At 38.9% G+C, this 17,971-nt stretch overlaps 1 long non-coding RNA gene across 1 annotated transcript; it reads left to right on the forward strand.

The window, feature by feature from the left end:
• Positions 1 to 354: 354 nt before the first annotated feature.
• On the forward strand, positions 355 to 16,920 carry LOC107751511 (uncharacterized). Its single transcript, XR_001641260.1, has 3 exons — positions 355 to 365; positions 10,201 to 10,202; positions 16,848 to 16,920. It is a non-coding gene; the product is annotated as an uncharacterized LOC107751511 (long non-coding RNA).
• Positions 16,921 to 17,971: the final 1,051 nt, after the last annotated feature.

Here is a 17,971-nt window from a genome sequence, read left to right on the forward strand (position 1 = left end):
TATAATTCATGTAGGTTAGAAAGTACAGTAAGTTAGAGACAAGTACAAACTGTCCACACACTCAAGTTTTAATTCTGCTCTATTTTCTGTTCTATGCATGAGTACCAGGCTGGTCAATTAAAAATCATTTAATTTAAGTGGGTAATACTGTATGACTTCAGATGTATTATCTGCATATTCATCCTTGGCATTTTCTATGCAGACTAGGTAATAAATTGGAAAATGGCATATGTCCCCATTAAAAGGACATCTTTATAGAAGTCAAGCGAGTTGGAACAGGCCATTACTCTGCCTCTCCCACAGATCACTGAAGCAGTGGAAATACACAGGCACCATATGACCACCCTGACACGCTTATTAATATTGTTGACAACTTTCAAACTTCTGATATGCCATAGAACAAAAGCTCATGTTCTTGTCAATTACTGAGCTGGAGTGGATTTATCATTTGTTACACTGAAACTAAAAACAACTAAAAATGCATCCATACAAGATTGCTGTGCACAATCTCAACTCATCTGTACCCTATTTGTATGCAATTATTATTATTATTATCATTATATTTTATTTTATTTTTTTACTTCCTGTTACTTTAATGCCCTCAGTTAGAATTATAGCATCAAACTCAATACTGGAATGTTGTTGTGGTTGTACAATGTTCTCAAGTAGATTCAGACGACTGGTTTACTAGAAAGAAAAAGAAAATATATATAAAAGCAGTGTTTTGGTGCACAAGTTTTTAATCTAAATAAATCAAAATAATTAAATCATTCAACAGTCATTAAAAATGTTAGTTAGTGGCTGTTGTACCCTTAAGCGTGGAACTGAACCTCAGGCTGTTCAAGATCCTCTCTGCCTCTGTCTCTCTCTGACTAAAAGTGTACTGTAAGTTTCTATGGCAAAATCCTGTTAAATGAGAATTAACCAAGGAGAGAAAGTGAAAGGGATAAGCATGCAGTAAAAAAATCTTGAATCGTTGGGAAACCACATTTGAGTGATTATATATATCACTGAAGCAGTGGAAATACACAGGCACCATATGACCACCCTGACACGCTTATTAATATTGTTGACAACTTTCAAACTTCTGATATGCCATAGAGGATTTATCCTCTGATCCTACAAGCAAATGTCTTTGTGCCATGTGCTGATCCAAGTTACTGATTCATGGCAGAAATTTCAAAAGTGCCAGTAATATCGTAAAATTTGAGAAAGGAAAAGGTTATGTTTCAACATTTGAATCCATGACCAAACCTGTCCAAATTTCAGTCATTTTTGCAAATACTTTACGCTTTTTATTAATTTCGTAAGTTTGAACAATGATTTTCAATATTATACAATTCTGCTTATAATTATAACTTATAACTACTTATATTATATTTCTAGTATTAATGCATTATCTCCTTACTGAAAACTGAGTAATGAATAATAATGCAGGTTATGGTTGGTTGGCTAAATAATTAAACCTTTTCAAGGTTTAGTTAGTTATCTGCAACTCTAATCCAATACAAACTAAAACTTAAAGTATGTCTGCTTTTTCTGATGTGTTTGGTACATTTCTAAAAAAAGGGCTGCATGTTTGGCAGCTAATTTATTTAGTTCCAGTTCCAGACAAGGAAAAAAAAAAAGTTTCATAATTCTCTCTCTGTCTACATCTTTCTTGGACTGAAACAACTTTCTCTCTATGTTCATCTCCATCCTCCCACAGACATGAGGTTCCATTTAGGAGACCTTGGATGTGACTCAGACAAGCGTCCTGGTTTGTATACATCGTTTCCTTCATATTTTTAACATATTCATTAGATGATTTTTATTATTTTATTTATTTATTTATCTTTATACACCTCACTTTGTGATAGCAAGTTCACAGTAACTCTTGATGGATCTTGGACATTTATCCAGGTCAAAACTGAATGATGATTTAAAGTGACAAAATGGCGTTACTGGTCTGTAAGGCACTGATGGCATATTCATGCATATTCATAGGTTTGATGCGCTGATGATGCTAATTAAAGCAACCCTGCTGAAAATTAAATGGACATGACCAAATGAGGACAGGCATTGATGGTGGGCAATAAACAACAAAACAATGTTTGGGAAAATAGTCTATCACCAGAATGCAATTATCTATTTGCTTGTATTTATACATTTTACTTCTTGTTTACTCTGGATGTTTTTTGCACTGAAATATTGCAAGAAGAAAAGTTAGTTTGCAAACTTTGCAAGTGAACAATACATCACTTGAAGTGCTCAGAGCTGTGGTCACTCCTTTGACTAAACAGCCATTAACATCAACAACTCAGCTCTGGATGGCAAGAAATGTCAAGCTGACGAATTATACAGCAGTAGAGAAATATGAAAGCACTTTGAGACTAGTGCTCCTGCAGAGAATCAGATAGAAGGCAAAACCTCTTTTGCAAGTTCCGTATGTAGAAAATCAATGAGTTCTGGTCAGAGGCTCTTCACCACAGTACCTACCCCATTTCAAGAGCTCAAGCGCTGTTAATGATAAGACGAGGGCACACAATCAACCGCAAGCCTTTTCACATCTTTGGCTTTGTGGAAGTTGGGTCAGCTTAGTGTCAACTAAGTCTCCTCGCAGACAAACAAAGAAAAAAGACAGTACAACATTCCCGAGACCAGCCACAGCTGATCAAATTAGGTATTGACCAAATGCCAAGAATTGAGTGCTAGATGCTTTTTTGAGCCAGAGCCCAGTTAGTCTTTACCAGAATCCTTGTCTGCATAGTATGAAACAACATTAGTATGAATTATACTACAGTAATACAACATGAACTTCCAGTACAAAGCACTTACCAGTTTTTTTTTTTTTAGGTTGTTTATATTACATATACTAAATAAGATCATATGTACAGTCAGCCGGTCAATAACTCTACAACTACTTAATATAACAACTACGCAGCTGACTGTATGTTATCCCATCTTTTCATACTAAAGAAATAAATAAAAAGACATACAATATAGTGGGTATAGAAAAGAATCGCCCCTTTAAAATAATCACAATTTGCTGCTTTGCAGTCTGAAATGAAGACAGACACAGTTTTTGTTTTATCCAGCTGTATTTACTCTGTGCAACGTATAACATCCAAGTGAAAGACATAACACCAACATGTCAGAAAAAAATAAATAAAAACAGATTCACTGAGTTGAAAAAGGATCACCCCCTTGGGTCAGTATTTTGTTCAACCACCTTTTGCTTTAATTACAGTCTTTAGTCTGTTGGAATATGCCTCTACTAACTTTGGACATCTAGGGGCCTCATTTATAAAATGTTGCATATAAACCGTCCTAAATTTGTTCTAAGATAATTTCTCAAAAGTGCGTAAGTGCGATTCAGAGAAAATGAACGTGCTCACAAAAACACGTGCGTACGCTTCTGTTCAAGATGTGACATTTATAAAACGCAAATGGTCTTGAAATTGTGCGCAGCTGACTGGATCAGATTTGATCAGATGCCAAAATCTGTGGCATGGCAGTGTGTAGCACAGGCTGTGAACGAGGTAGGGGGCAGAAAAGGTCCCTAAAAGAAGTAAAAAAAAATGGTCCGACTTGAAATTACAATCCAAAAAGCATGTTGCACGACACAGAAGCAATGTGCAGGCCACAGGACACACCGGACCAAATTGTTGCCTGTTGTTGACGACTGTGCAGAAGGTGATACAGATATTTTGTCTGCACCAGCTTCAGAAGATATGCTGACATGTGATAAATTATAGATTATCGAAACCGAGTGTTGTTTTGATTGTGTGATTTTATTACTGTAGATGATGAACATTTACAAAGGAAAACAGCCCCTAGTAGATCTGTCTCCCAAACTGCAACAGCATCAAGCAACACTTCCGTTCAGGAGGAATCCCCCAGGCCATCAACATCCACCTCGAACTGTCCTAGCCAGGGGAGAGTGCTATCTGCGGCCATCCTGCAGTCACAGAAAGAGCTGAATCAGTCAGTTTGTGATGCTGTGACTGAACTGCGACAGGTACGACAGTCCCTGGGTTCAGATGAACCAGACTTTGTGTGCTCTTGCTGATTGTTTGAAAAAAACGGTGTGTGTGTGAATAAAAGTTTCGAGTTTGAAATACTTTAAAGTTTGTTTCTCTACTGCTTCTCATAATTTTGCATTGTTGCAAAGCAGCTGTATAGAACTACACAAACTGGTATAAAATATAAAGCATACATAATGTAATGTAGCCTATTAGATTATGTAATGCAAGGTATTACTTGCATGGTGTGGTATTCTAAAAAAAAACAAAAATATGTTTCCATAAAACAGGTGGCCTTACCTGTTGAAATAACCTGTGGATTAACTGCCGTCTTCTCATGATCGCAACAGCATGTGCATTCCAGTCAGCGGGTAGTGGAGGGGGATCCTCTGGAACATCCATGCGCATTTCCTCTTCTGGCAGCCCAACCCCATAACTCATGCAGATATTGTGCAGAACACAACAAGCCAAAATAATCCTATAGGATCCTATAGGAGTCTCCCGCCCGATGCATCCAGACATCGCCACCTTCCCTTCAGTAGCCCAATTGTGCGCTCCACAACTGACCAGGAGCAGGCATGGGACATGTTATAGTAGGCTTCCTCAGCTGTCTGTGGGTGCGCTATGGGGGTGAGAAGCCATGGCTTCAGAGGATAACCTCTGTCACCTATAATTGTATAGAGAATTATTTTTGAACACGAAAATGGAAAAACAGCTAAACACAGACAGTTATTTACCTAGAAGCCATCCATCTCTACCTGCTCCTGCCTCTAGTCGATTGCCCACGCTGCAGTTGCGCACAATGAAGGAGCCGTGCGTCGATCCTGGCCATCTTGCATCTGCATTAAGAATTGCCATAAGAGCATTGCAAATTAACTGTACATTAATTGAATCGAAATGTTTCCTATTAACATACAGATATTCATGTGCATGAGGTGCTCGTATGGCAACGTGAGTGCAATCTACTGCACCTAGGACATTGGGGAATCCTGTTTGGCGCACAAAATCATCCATAACATGCTGCTGCTCCTCGGCAGTGTATGGGAACTTTATGTATCAAGTGGACAATTGGACGATGCCTTGAAGCTCAGCTGGCATAAGTCTACTCACAGATGGCTGGGATATTCCTGATTGGTCACCAATCTGTCTTTGAAATGTTCCCGTGGCCAGGAACCCAAGCACGGAGAGCAGCTGTACCTCCACAGGTATGGCCTGGTTGCAGTTGGTGCGTCTCTGTATATTAGGGCCTATCTGGGCACAAAGATGTAACAGTGCAGCTCTTGGCAAACGGTACCTGCTTATCAACCATTCGTCGCCATACGCAAAAAATCTGCCCGATCTCTAAAAACACGTTGTCTTCTCATTGCACGGTTTGCAATATCTTCAAGAAGTGCTAATGCTGCCATTCTGCCTCTTGCAAACTACTTCATTGGTGCGTCTCTGTATATTAGGGCCTATCTGGGCACAAAGATGTAACAGTGCAGCTCTTGGCAAACGGTACCTGCTTATCAACCATTCGTTGCCATACGTGAAGAAATCTGGCTGATCTCTAAAAACGCGTTGTCTTTTCATTGCGTTGTTTGTAAAATCTTCAAGAAGCCCTTATGCTGCCATTCTGCCTCTTGCAAACTACTTCATCATAGGCCATTTTATTTTAGACAAATATAACTGATGGAAATGACAAAAACAAAGTTTAAAGCTGATATGTCTCTATTCATTTTCACAGAAGCAAAGCAGAAGATGTTATAAATAAAAACAGTTTACAACGTTATTGAATAGAATATATTAAAACCGTTATTGCACGACATAGGCCTATTCTTATAGGCTACACAGACAAAACAGTCGGAGATGTGTTTATGCATTGTCTTTTCTATTTTACATATTACTAGTAAATCAAGACTTTGCAAGTTCTCTTGTAAAATAAAATAATAATAAAAAAAACAACAACATGGAATAAACTGTGTACAAAAAGCGAGTAAAGAACTCTCAACATTAGGCTACTAAAAAGGTCAGTTTAATCTCGCAAAAGCTCCCGTTAATAAAAAATATGACTACACTGCACAATTAATCTCTTACACTGCATCTTTGTTGTTTATGATGAATTCGGTGCTTGCACGTACACTGCTTTTATTATTATTGCAGCTTAGATGTTCAAATAGCTGCAGTACTCCGACTTTGCCACAAGGAAAAGTGCGTACGCCTGCTCAGACCCTGACGTGGTGGTAAATACTTTTTCACGTCAAAGACCGTTTTTATAAATATGAACGTTGCCGTGGATTTTAGCGTACGCACACTCTAAGATCAAATCTGTGCGTATGCACATTTTATAAATGAGGCCCCATGACTTTGCAATATTTGCCCACTCTTCTTTGCAGAACTGCTCAAGTTCAGTTCAATTTGAGGGTGTCCGTTTGTGGACTGCAGTCTTCAAGATTGCAGTTTAGTGTTGAGACCAAATAATTCAATTTTAGTCTCATCTGCCTCAGAATCTTCAAGGTGTGTTTTGGCGAAAGCTCAGTCGTGACTGCATGTGGCCTTTCTTGAGGAGTGGCTTTTTTCTTGCAACTGTAACCCTCCTCTAAAGGGTAAGTACACACTAGGTTCGGATACTCAAATCAGGGTCACTTAATTCTAGTATAGTGAATTGCACAACCAAAAGTTATTGATAACCACACAAATTACCATTTCACATGAACTGTATTGAAGTAACAAATATAACACAATTGTTATTCCAAGAACATAAATAAAGTGTGGTGACCAAAAAAATGTTTCCTTTAGTGGAAATCAGTTCTGTCTTTTGGTTCCAAAAAAACAAGTGAAGCAAAATTTAAAAAAATAATTCAACAAAAAAAAATCTGGAATTTAGGAGAAAGGGAAAAAACTGCACTCAAGGGTCCACTGAGATCCTACCGCACAGTGTTATCACATGAGACATCCAGCAGCAATCGACTGGCTCGCCATCTTCCCTCCGGAAGAATTCAAATGCATACAAAAACCTGGCTGAGCTTCAAATCCAATGGTTCAAGTGTTCATGACGACCTCAATCATCGTTTTCGAGTGATTATCAGTTTGCAATTTATGTAAATACAATGCATTTATAGAGTAATCAATTCAAACTTCCCTGCATCTGCACGACAGATCATTTTATCACTCTCTGCTAATACTCGCTCGCATCGCCACAGAAAAAGGGCGGAGCTTCTTGTTTTTTTTCCCACCAATAGCAAATTTCCATCTGCTAACTCACACTTGTTACGAGGCAGATTTCCTGATATCAGGGGCAAGTTCAAGCTCAAACCGGTGTGCACCGTTTTGCTACGGTTTCCGGTTTGAATGACATGTTTCCTGGAAACGGTGTGCAATGGTGTGCAACGGGGTTTGAGATGCGTTTTCTCTTGTTTGGTGGGTGTGTCAAACATGTCAGCCCAATCAGCAGCAACATGTATTAATAATAATAATAATAATAATAATAATAATAATAATAATAATAATAATAATAATAATAATAATAATAATAATAATAATAATAATAATAATAATAATAATAATAATAATAATAATAATAATAATAATAATAATAATAATAATAATAATAATAATAAATGCTGTTTATTTGAACTTTCTATTTACCAAATAATCCCAAGCAGCATCAAGGTTGCATCACAGTTTTTACAAAAATATTAAGCAGCACAACTGTTTTCCATATTGATAATAATAATAACCAAATCAGCATATTAGGATGATTTCTGATGGATCATGTGACACTGAAGACTGCAGTGATGTCTTTGCCATCAAAAGAATAAATTACATTTTAAAGTGTATTAAAATAGAAAACAGCTATTTTAAACTGTAATAATATTTCAAAATAGTATTGTTTGCGCTGTATTTGATCAAATAAATGCAGACTTGATGAGCATAAGAGATTTCTTTCAGAAACAATGTTAAATGTTAAGAGCGCATATTGAACTTGATTGCATGTCTTTATATGACAGCAAACAGAAAGGTGAGTGCATTCTGTTACAGGCATGATGTTCCTCACAATCTCATTTACTCATTACTTACTAAATCAAATAAATAAATAAATATTAGCCTATGTTTTATAATCCATCTCCAAATGTGCAAGCTAAGCGTTTTATTCTGCAATGATGCATTAACTTAAGGTGTGAGAGATGGTTAGATGCCCCCCTCTCTTTCTTTGCACTCTCTTTGATAGTACCATCCATTTTTCATGATCAGTGTAATGCCAATGAGTTAAATACTAATCCATCTGAGAGCTGAGAGACAGCGGATGGACACCAGGAGGAGCAGACAGGGTGAAATGAAACAGATATTGTACCACACTACACGACACATTGAAACCTTTGATAAAAGCAGATCTAGATTGAACAAGTGGCGCTTTGCTGTGTTAGGCCTTGTTATGAATTTATTTTTGTCATAAAAAACACTTACTCTGAAAATACAAGTATTAGACAAATGCACTGGACCAGTATGATGACACTAATAAACAACCAAATAACTTGCTGAAATGTTTACAATCTTGCGCTGAAATAGGGACGAAGTAGTGATTCGCGTACTGCAGAGAAAGTCGGCTTGCTTTTTTAACGCAAATCCTACTGGATTAGACTATTTTGATATAAATGGGGCACATTATACTGCATGTCTGGACAATAAGGGTGTTTTTGCATTTGTTTATTCGCAGGGGTTAACAAAAGACCTCCGGTTGATTGGTCTCATGCACTCAAGGATAGTGAAGAGACACAAACAAGTGGATCAGTACTGTACTAGATCTGTCCAAACACATCTGCACACCAGCATGTCTTGTTAATTAGGCAGAGAGACTTTAATACTTTAATCAGAAAAATGTAAGCTTAAAAAAAAACTGAAAGAAAAGAGAAGCTTTCTAACTGACTCTCAGCTATGAAAGGCAGGGACTGATTGAAAAGTTTACTCTAAACTAATTAAACCTGAGAGAACATGTCAAAGGGCAAAGCAGACACAATTAACTACCCAGGCTTCTCATGTGTACTACTGCAAATGATGCTATGCCCCGGACTGAAATAGCATGTATAGAAGTCTCTGAGCATTCATCCTCTGCAAACATTGGTTCCTCTTCAGGAACTCGAGCTGCGTCGAAAACGCTAGGGGAAACGCCTTCTGCGACCCACGCTCTGAATCACATGTGAAATCAGTCCAATAGCTGAACGGGACATCACGGCGGATGACGTCATGACCAGGAAGCTATAAAAGCACGTGCGGCGGAGCCAGCGTCAGCTTTCTGTCATTCAGCGAAGCGCTCTGTGTGTGACTGCCAAATGTATCTCAATGGGTCCTGCGTACTGTAGAAAGAGGCTACGGAATCCAGTTCGGTTCTCGTCTGCCTCGATTCAACGGGGTCACCCCCACGCTAGTGGGTCCCGAGCAGGCTCTGGTATTAGAACAAGAAGTAGTTACTCTTTTAAGGAAGGAGGCCATCAAGGTGGTCCCTTCGCACGAGATAGACTCCGGGTTCTACAGCCGTTACTTCATTGTTCCGAAGAAGGATGGGGGGCTGCGTCCCATTTTAGATCTGCGCCTATTGAACCGCTCAGTCATGCGACTGAAGTTCAGAATGCTCACACTCAAGCAAGTCGTGTCTCAGATCAGGTCCGAGGACTGGTTTGTCACGATCGATCTGAAAGACGCGTATTTCCATATCTCCATCCTTCCTCATCACAGGAAGTTCCTGAGGTTCGTTTTTGGGGGCAAAGCGTACCAATATCGTGTTCTTCCTTTCGGCCTTGCACTCTCACCCCGTACTTTCACGAAGTGTGTGGATGCTGCTCTGGCTCCGTTGCGACTCCAGGGCATCCGCATACTCAACTACATCGACGATTGGTTGATTTTAGCTCATTCAGAGCAGATAGCGGTTCGACATCGAGATGTTGTTCTCGCTCACATGAGAGAGTTGGGGTTAAGACTAAACGCCAAGAAGAGTGTGCTTTCTCCATTACAGAGAACCACCTATCTGGGCGTGGTGTGGGATTCGACCACGATGCAGGCACGTTTGTCTCCTGCTCGGATCGAGTCGATCCTCACTACAGTCAAGAGAGTGAAAGAAGGCCAGTCACTCACTGTCAAGCAGTTTCAAAGACTGCTGGGTCTGATGGCAGCTGCGTCCAACGTGATTACTCTTGGCCTGCTGTACATGAGACCCCTACAGTGGTGGCTCAAGACCAGGGGGTTCTCCTCGAGGGGAAACCCGCTTCGCATGTTCAAGGTCACGCGGAGATGCCTACGTGCCTTAGACATGTGGAGGAAGCCTTGGTTCTTGTCTCAGGGCCCGGTGCTGGGAGCTCTTTGTCGCCGCGTGACGCTAGCGACAGATGCATCCCTCACCGGTTGGGGTGCGGTCATGAGTGGCCACCCTGCCCGCGGTCTGTGGAGTGGTCGCCATCTGACTTGGCATATCATCTCCCCTCGCCGTTAGGGTCAAGGCTCACTCGACTCGAAGTGTGGCAGCCTCTAAGGCTTTCTTAGCGGGTGTGCCTATGCAGGACATCTGCAACGCTGCGGGTTGGTCCATGCCCCTTACCTTTGTTAGGTTTTACGAGCTAGACATGCTAGCCACTCCCGGCTCTTCCGTTCTCTCGCCCTAGTTGTGCAGTGTTCCACACAAAGCAGAGACTTGGAAGTCTGGCGGCGTGGGCATTCTCGTTCCCCTAGCGTTTTCGACGCAGCTCGAGTTCCTGAAGAGGAACGTCTCAGGTTACGTATGTAACCCTAGTTCCTCGAGGGGACGAGACGCTGCGTCTCTGTGCCATACTTCCGGCGTCCCTGCCGGCGCTTGCTTCATTCCTAGAAGCTGACGCTGGTCTCACCGCACGTGCTTTTATAGCTCCTGGTCATTACGTCACCCGCCCGTGACGTCTCGCCCAGCTATTGTACTGATTTCACATGTGATTCAGAGCGTGGGTCGCAGAAGGCGTTCCCCTAGCGTTTTCGACGCAGCGTCTCATTCCCTCGAGGAACTAGGGTTACATACGTAACCTGAGACGATATACGTATGTAACCCTAGTTCCTCGAGGGAACGACACTGCATCTCTGTGCCATACTTCCGGCGTCCCTGTCGGCGCTTGCTTCATTCCTAGAAGCTGACGCTGGCTCCGCAGCACGTGCTTTTATAGCTTCCTGGTCATGACGTTATCCGCCGTGACGTCCCGTTCAGCTATTGGACTGATTTCACATGTGATTCAGAGCGTGGGTCGCAGAAGGCGTTTCCCCTAGCGTTTTCGACGCAGCGTCTCGTTCCCTCGAGGAACTAGGGTTACATACGTAACCTGAGACGTTTTCCCTACGCTTAGTGTCAGGGAGCACCCTATGATTACTCCAGAGGTGAACCTTGATTACATCTCACAATGCCACAGGACTCCATTTGTGATTAAAATTGGGGCTCTCAGTTGGAAAGATGAATACATTGATATTAACAGTTCAGCTAAATGACACCTCAAAGTGATTCTTTTGAATTTAACGAGCACAAGCCACGTGGATCAAATTAAATGACTAGAGTTTGAATTCAGGACCTTGACACTGGGGAGAATATGGCACATGGCTGTACAGCTCAACAATTAAACTTGTCTAAACTCATTAAATGGAATAAATTAGAGCAAAACCAGAGTAGTCTTGAGTGAAAAAAACAAAACAAAATGTTTTGCTTTGGAGATGTGACAGTACAATGTCTCGCTGGGCTGCTTTAATGCTGGATGGTGATTCTGTAAAAGCGTGTGTTTTGCATCTGATATTTTAGAAGACATAATCATGCCATGAGGGAATTTTGCAAGCAACCAGGACCTCTTCCCTCAACAGAAGTACAGTCTTAAAATACAAGTCTAATGGACTGTCTAGACAAAGGATTCTTCTCAAACTACGGACCTGCATACAGTATCTGCAATCAAGTAACCTAGTTACATTTGTTATGTGTTAGGGGTGTCAACATGTCAGCTATGGTTTAAACATGTTAAAATTTGAGTGAATATTCTTGGAAAACTAGAACTTTTTTCTAAGCTACGAATTATAATTCTGTAAGAAGGTTATACGGTACTCATAGGAGACATGTAATGCTATTTTACAAATGTTATTTTTACAAAAAGAAGAGGAAAGTAGACAGAATTCAGTTGAATTTGTTTAAGCTAATATAGGGGTCTGTTTAGGAAAAGGTGTTGCTCTGATTCCTCAGTGTTCGTTTACAATTAAGAATGCAGTTGGCATCACTTTAATGTATGTTCCACCCATTTTAGCTCTGGGATTTGGAGCAATATGAGATATGACAACAGAAGTGACAATGCATAGGAACTCTGAGGAAAACAATGTCAATAAACGTCTTTGAGATGCAACACTGAGAGGCATTTATGTAAATAAAAGAAAAACCCTATTCTGGTAAATGACACCGCTGCTTAGGCAAAAAAAAAAAAACATTGGGGAAAATGGCGTGTAAATGATAAGAAATACAACTGATTTAACTACAGAGGGAGTGGAAAGAGACAATAACAACTACCTTCTGTACTATTCAGAAAAAAAAAAGGTTTATTTAAACAGGTTTAAACATATAAACAGGTTTATTTACAACTCATTTTCTTTGCATTGACCATACAGCATTCAGTAACATTTCCAAAAACAATCTAATTCTTTATATTCTAAAATTAATTCTACGATTGCTTGGTAAATCTTCACATATCTTGTTTATAACTGTGCTCATATTTTTTTTTACCCAAAAACCATGATGTACATGGAAGACAGCACCAGCTAAATTGATATACAGTACACACTGATCCTTGGTGAGCGTCCAGTGTGCAATGCATTGATTCCAGCATGTGAGAGACTGCAGTGCAGTATGTGTCATAATACAGTGCGCAAATGTTACGTTGCTTCTCTTTTGACTTACATATGCTAAGGACTGGTGTAACTGACAAGAATATGTTACAAAATACACCACAAGATTTACTTTGAAGCTTTGAGAGATACACAAAAACAAAATAATTCTTGAAACTGTGGTCAAAACTATTTATTGAAATCATAGCTAAGAAGTTCTATCAACTATTTTCAACACTATTAGTGCCTTATAACAGGCCTTAAAATGGGCTTTTAAAATGGGAGTGTAATGTCTGCTGATTGAATTTACAGTGTCCCATAAAATGTAATTTATTTGATCTAGTCTGTTATTGTTTTATGTAGTGTCAACAGGGAACAGTGGGTTATTAGTTTTGATCTTCCATTATGTGATTTTAATTTTCTTCTAACTTTAACCCTAAGAAACACTGTAACTAAGGTAAGCATATAGACGTCCATTTAAAATGCAAAGTCAATGTGGCTGGATGGTTTTGACATTTACTTTTCATTTTCCATAGGCTCTTTGAAGAGCCACTATGTCTCTTTTTACACATATGATACTCTCTCTCTAATTAAATGAAGTGAAACAGCCTTGTGTAGCAGTTTCATGGATTTCATTTATGTCAGCAAGTTTCCAAAGGCACCCATCTGAATTTCAAATGATAAATGTAAATATAAATCCCACTCTTAGTGTAGCAATTACATTAAATCCCACATTATGGAAATAAAGACAAAACCAACAAAACATAATTTAATTTTCTGCATTTAGTTCCTCATTGGAGTACAGGGAGAGGAACAGTGCATTTAATTGACTAATTTCTTCGTGCTTAGTCTTCACTGAAAACCTTATTAAGTTGACTATAAGTGAAATATTTATATAGCACCAAAAGAAGGTTATACGGTACTCATAGGAGACATGTAATGCTATTTTACAAATGTTATTTTTACAAAAAGAAGAGGAAAGTAGACAGAATTCAGTTGAATTTGTTTAAGCTAATATAGGGGTCTGTTTAGGAAAAGGTGTTGCTCTGATTCCTCAGTGTTCGTTTACAATTAAGAATGCAGTTGGCATCACTTTAATGTATGTTCCACCCATTTTAGCTCTGGGATTTGGAGCAATATGAGATATGACAACAGAAGTGACAATGCATAGGAACTCTGAGGAAAACAATGTCAATAAACGTCTTTGAGATGCAACACTGAGAGGCATTTATGTAAATAAAAGAAAAACCCTATTCTGGTAAATGACACCGCTGCTTAGGCAAAAAAAAAAAAACATTGGGGAAAATGGCGTGTAAATGATAAGAAATACAACTGATTTAACTACAGAGGGAGTGGAAAGAGACAATAACAACTACCTTCTGTACTATTCAGAAAAAAAAAAGGTTTATTTAAACAGGTTTAAACATATAAACAGGTTTATTTACAACTCATTTTCTTTGCATTGACCATACAGCATTCAGTAACATTTCCAAAAACAATCTAATTCTTTATATTCTAAAATTAATTCTACGATTGCTTGGTAAATCTTCACATATCTTGTTTATAACTGTGCTCATATTTTTTTTTACCCAAAAACCATGATGTACATGGAAGACAGCACCAGCTAAATTGATATACAGTACACACTGATCCTTGGTGAGCGTCCAGTGTGCAATGCATTGATTCCAGCATGTGAGAGACTGCAGTGCAGTATGTGTCATAATACAGTGCGCAAATGTTACGTTGCTTCTCTTTTGACTTACATATGCTAAGGACTGGTGTAACTGACAAGAATATGTTACAAAATACACCACAAGATTTACTTTGAAGCTTTGAGAGATACACAAAAACAAAATAATTCTTGAAACTGTGGTCAAAACTATTTATTGAAATCATAGCTAAGAAGTTCTATCAACTATTTTCAACACTATTAGTGCCTTATAACAGGCCTTAAAATGGGCTTTTAAAATGGGAGTGTAATGTCTGCTGATTGAATTTACAGTGTCCCATAAAATGTAATTTATTTGATCTAGTCTGTTATTGTTTTATGTAGTGTCAACAGGGAACAGTGGGTTATTAGTTTTGATCTTCCATTATGTGATTTTAATTTTCTTCTAACTTTAACCCTAAGAAACACTGTAACTAAGGTAAGCATATAGACGTCCATTTAAAATGCAAAGTCAATGTGGCTGGATGGTTTTGACATTTACTTTTCATTTTCCATAGGCTCTTTGAAGAGCCACTATGTCTCTTTTTACACATATGATACTCTCTCTCTAATTAAATGAAGTGAAACAGCCTTGTGTAGCAGTTTCATGGATTCCATTTATGTCAGCAAGTTTCCAAAGGCACCCATCTGAATTTCAAATGATACATGTAAATATAAATCCCACTCTTAGTGTAGCAATTACATTAAATCCCACATTATGGAAATATAGACAAAACCAACAAAACATAATTTAATTTTCTGCATTTAGTTCCTCATTGGAGTACAGGGAGAGGAACAGTGCATTTAATTGACTAATTTCTTCGTGCTTAGTCTTCACTGAAAACCTTATTAAGTTGACTATAAGTGAAATATTTATATAGCACCAACCCTCTAAAATGTTTTTTTTTTTTTTCTTATAGATCTAGTATTTGAATGAAATATCAATGTGCAATGAAATACTGTAGCGATATTTAAATGGCATTGCAGTATTTACACTGCCCTGGTTCTTGACAACAGTGCATGTAGAGTGGATGTAAAAGGATAACAATGAAGATGAAAATCCGAATTCTTAAATTCTGAAACATTTAAGAGGGAAAAAGTGGCATTCAAGCAGTATTCTAGAAATAAAATGCTCAGTAAAATGTGGTGGCATCTCTTCAATGAGTCAGGTTTACACAACATTAAAAGACGTATGGATTTTAGCCTACAGGAATGCAAAATAATCATTATTCCAATGGACATAGCAACAGTTATAAATAGGTCCATGAAGTTCTTGGGTAGTCTAATCTTTATTGTCAAATTGTCTCTATTTGTCTTATTGATCAGTATCCGTGTGGTGGAATGAACATTTTTCCAGTAAGAGCAATGCTGTTTGGGGGAGTTGGACTGTGGTCTTTCTCTCTGAAAGCAAAATTTCAAGTGCATACCTATAATGCACAGCATTAAAACATACACTACCATTTAAAAGTTTGGGTTAGTACTTTTTTTTTTTTTTTGAAAGAAACAAACATACTTTATACAGCAATGACATATGAAACTGACTTTTTCCATTGTTACAAACAAAAAATCTATTTCAAATGAATGCTGTTCTTTTGAAGTTTCCATTCATCAAAGATTCCTGGGGGAAATAAATCACAATATCACAGTACCAAATTCTTCACTGATTTCTGAAGGATCGTATAACACTGAAAAATGGAGCTGTTGAAAATTTCCCTCACAGGAATAAATTATATAAAAATATAAAACAGTTATTTTAAACTGTCATAATATTTCGCAATATTGTTTTTGCTACTTTATTTCGATCAAATAAATGCAGCCTTGAAGAGCTTAAGAGACTTCTTTCAAAAACATTCAAAAATCGTACCTACATCAAACCTGGGCTGCGTTTCCCGAAACCTTCTTAACGTTACGTCGTTCGTAAGTTATACCATAAGTTGTGCCTTTACGTTAATACGTGTTTCCCGAAACGTTCTTAGTTAAGTATACCTTCTGTAAGTCATTCGTTCGAAAGGTTAGTCTGGGCCACTCTTAGCTGTTCACAGTTCACTCCGCTAGTGGCCACCACTGTGCAAAAAGCTTCTTCACATTTCAGTCGATACGATTGTAATTCTGTGGCAAGAAAAAGTGCAGAACCAAATAAATATTACAATTCTAAAGTTGTAATACACCCAGTGTTTAATTAGTGTTCAAATAATTAAAGTGTTTTTATGCAACAAATAAAACTGTCATTATACTGATGGTTGTTAGTTTTTCCATTATAATATACAAAGGCACATCGGCTGGCAAACCATTAGGCAGCACATAATTAGGAGTCTATTTAAAGGTAATGAATGTGATGGGGAGTTTGGTCAAACTATGGAAGCGAGACAGCGAATAGTTGTCCTAAATCAAAGACGGCTGCATCCGCGGAGCCAGTGAGTGTATGTGCACTATTTCATAATAGTGTCAGAATAGCTACCATGTCAAAAGATACAATTCTATAAAAATTTTGCCTGCCACAGGAGCAAATTCAGCAGCTTTTACATCTTGTTGGTCCAACTTTGTTGAGACAAACTCGACGGGGCTACCCCCTAAGCCCCGACATTCAGCTGCTGGCGGCTCTCCGTTTTTATGCTGTGGGGAGTTTTCTGGAGGTGGTTGGGGATGGATATGGGCTGAGTAAGACCTCGGTGTGGCAGTGCGTTCACTCAGTCACAAACATCCTGCTCCGTCACGCCACCGGTTACATAGCCTATATGCCTTTCGCCAGGCACGGAGTGATGGAGGCACATCAAGTCTTCCATGCCATTGCGGGTGTCCCATGAGTAATTGGCCTTGTGGACGGGACACTTATCCCCATCGCCAACCCATCAGCGCTCGACCAGGCATTCATAATATTTATACCCCTAGTTAAGGTGTATCTTTAGAGTCTCCGTAGCGTGCCGTTATTGGGAAATGCAGCCCTGAACTGTAGTGTATTACTTTACTTTTTTTTTTTTTTACATTTATCACTGTACCTTGTATTTAGGCTCCATTTTAAACATAGCTTATTGCAAAGGCACTGTCCATAGCATTCAGCAACTAACAGAAAGCATTTTCTGCAGGTAGTTTATGAACTTGTCCTCCAATAGGTTTTCCCCTAGGTGGGTTTGCACCTGTACATTTCAACAGGCAATTTACAAGATAATACCCTGCTCAAAAGATGTGGCTTTCACCAAAACTGCTTGCAACGACATGCTGTTCAATTGCTCCGTTTTACGTTCAGCTTACACATTTTCATTTCCACATTGCTGGATGTTGGGGAGCAGGAAGCACAGATGTGCTCCACAGGGCTCTCTTCTTCTCTACAGTCAGCATTTTTTCTTAAGTACCTCACATAGTGATGTTTTATTAACAAGTTTCGGGAGGGTTGACGACTGAGAAAGGACACGGCTGGGTC

The sequence above is a fragment of the Sinocyclocheilus rhinocerous genome, unplaced genomic scaffold (genome assembly GCF_001515625.1).
Source record: "Sinocyclocheilus rhinocerous isolate Xijiao unplaced genomic scaffold, SAMN03320098_v1.1 scaffold1443, whole genome shotgun sequence".
Taxonomy (NCBI): Eukaryota; Metazoa; Chordata; class Actinopteri; order Cypriniformes; family Cyprinidae; genus Sinocyclocheilus; species Sinocyclocheilus rhinocerous.